Source organism: Aplysia californica, unplaced genomic scaffold (genome assembly GCF_000002075.1).
Source record: "Aplysia californica isolate F4 #8 unplaced genomic scaffold, AplCal3.0 scaffold00513, whole genome shotgun sequence".
Classification (NCBI taxonomy): Eukaryota; Metazoa; Mollusca; class Gastropoda; order Aplysiida; family Aplysiidae; genus Aplysia; species Aplysia californica.
The window spans coordinates 188,939-191,676 of NW_004797783.1; positions in this window are offsets into that span (position 1 = coordinate 188,939).

A 2,738-nucleotide genomic window follows, 5' to 3' on the forward strand; every position below is an offset into this window, starting at 1 on the left:
TATATATATATATATATATGAAGTGTGCTGACATAAAGGAGATACTTCTCGGATTCAAGCCTTATGGAAATAGAAACATCATGTTTATAAGTGAAGTTTTACAATTTATAAGCATGAAGTAATAAGAGGCATGTTATATATACAAAAAATAGAGCATCAATAGAAGATCTACTAATTTGACCTCGGCGTTGATTTTTTGCCAATATCTCTATTTATGGATTGCGAGAAGTAACTCATTCTGTCAGAACGCCACACACACACACACACACACACACACACACACACACACACACACACATATATATATATACCTATACATATACCCCCCCCCATACGTGTCTCCTTCACTCCACCAACACCTTATCCATCTTTACCCCATCACCCTTCCTCCTTATCCCAGTAACATTCCTCTCCTGCACCCGTGGCCAGCGCATTCACCAAATTTCAATCCAATTGAGTACTTGCGAGACATTTTAGATCGCGACATTCGTGCAACACCACGCCAGCCCCACACCCTTTGTTCAGTTAGATTAAGCCTTAATTGAAGAGTAGAATATTATCCTTCAATAGACAATAACTCGATTCATCCCTTCATGCGTCGACGATGTGAAGATATGACAACACGAGATGTCATCACACGTTACTGAAATGTGTCATAAGGACACTATAAATAAAAGCAGTAGAATCTTGGTCAATCCACTTACATCTGCGTGAGAATGTTCTATTCTTACTTCCTTCAGTCCGACTCCACTTACTTTCCTTTATGCTTCCTCCTGTACCGTCTAGGCCAACGAGGGGGAGAAAGAGCGTTCTGTCTCTGGTGAAAATGTGAGGCAGCGTGGTGGAATCAGGCTCTCGTCAATTTTTGGGCATGTAGAGTTATTGGTATCTTCTTAAAGCTTGTTCATTTGTCTTTATATGGGTGAAAAAAAAATCATTTATCTTGAATACAAGTCGAGATATTTGCGAATGAAGGGGGTGGGGGTCACCTGTTTTCAGAGGTAAAATTAGTGAGAAAATGGCCGCCAAAGATCAGTTATTTCCTTAGCTTAGGAGTCCGCGGTCACTGAACATTTACATCTTTTATGCCTTTAATTAACGTTTTTCAGATAAATGTCCACAGAAATGAGTTCTTTAATAGGCATCAAAGGTGTTGAGCCAAAAAGCAAAAATTTGATAAAAATTTATAAACCTGAGGAACAAAAGCACGTTTCTTCATTTTGATTATTTTGATGAGAGCCTGATTCCACCACGCTGCCTCACAAATGGTGAAATGCTATGGGTTTAACACCCCTATCAACACTATTCGGTTATTTAAGAGGCGGGGCCTCCTAGTTTAACGTACGTCTCCGAAATGACCTAGCCAAGTGGGGGAATTAGTTTAAAGTGCCTTTCCCAAGGACACAACGTCGGACTGCGCTGAGGCTCGAACCCCGAACCCGCAATCTCACGATTACGACTCCGGTAGCCTAACCACTGGGCCACCGAAGCCAATTTTCTGTCCCTGACAAACTGGATGGCCTAGCTGGGTGGGATTTGTGTGTCTTCAGGGTATCCTTTACACCATCAATCCCGGTCTTCCTAGGTCTTCCTCTTGCCTTGTACCCTGATATTACCCTTTTCTATTCCGCTTTACAGGCAAGCTGGTGAGGTCCAGGTGCCGTACGTGTGAGATGTCCAACCCACCTGATGGTTTGCCACAGAATGTAGTGGAGGACTGGTGTTGTTCCCACCATTTCTCTGGTCCTGGTGTTTCTGACCATATCTTGTCTAGTTTTGTTGACGGCTCTCCTCAGACATCTCATCTCGCAAGTGATTATCTTACGTTCCAGACTTTTGGTCAAGGTCCATTTCTGGCACTGGTAAGTCAAGGTACAAAAGGGATAAAAATAGTGTAAATGAGCTTGGCTTTGGTCTCAGTAGGGATGTTAGTGGGGGTTGGCGGGTGCTCTGGTGTGGTTTGCTTCTTCTTACCTATCAAACATCTATCGTCCTTATCTCTCCTCCTCCTTTTCTGTGTTCGTTACTCTCTTGTAACACCTCTAATCTTCGGCACTTATATGACCTTCTTGTGTTGCAAGTGCCGCAAAACTCTTACTAAAACTAAAAGGGGATTCTAGGATGTTTGAGGACTGGGGCAAGCTGGTAGCAGACGCTGTTAGCCTTTTGCACTCTTGTCTCAATTTCTCTGTTGAGACTTCCTTCGTCCGAGAAGATAATGCCAAGATACTTGGTCGCTTTTAAAAACAAGTGGGCTAACCCAGATTCCTGGGGTTTCCAGAAATCTTGACCGACACGTAAAGTAGGCATTGCCCTACCTATAAGAGAAGTTTGGTTCCATTGGTGGGTATGTTAGTTTGGTCATAGAGAAAACTCTCCTTGTCCTTTAAAGACACTGAACAAGGGGCACAAAATTTACCTTCGATTTTTCTCAAAACAGAATTTTTCGGGATAGTCCCCTTGTGCTTAAAAGTGACCATTTGAACTCGCTGGCTTGTTTCAGCAGACTTTCACCGATGCTGATGTTGAGGTTACCATGAATTCTGCTGACCTTCATTGTCTATTTTTGCACACTCCCAAAGCTCTATCAGAGACACACCTTTCAACATCCCCAAAATTCAGTTTAATGATATGCTCAAGGCTTACTTACAACGTTCCAACTTTTCATGATTATTGATAGGAACAGCACAATTAAAATGGTTGTTGTTTGTGTGTGTGTGTGTGTGTGTGTGTGTGTG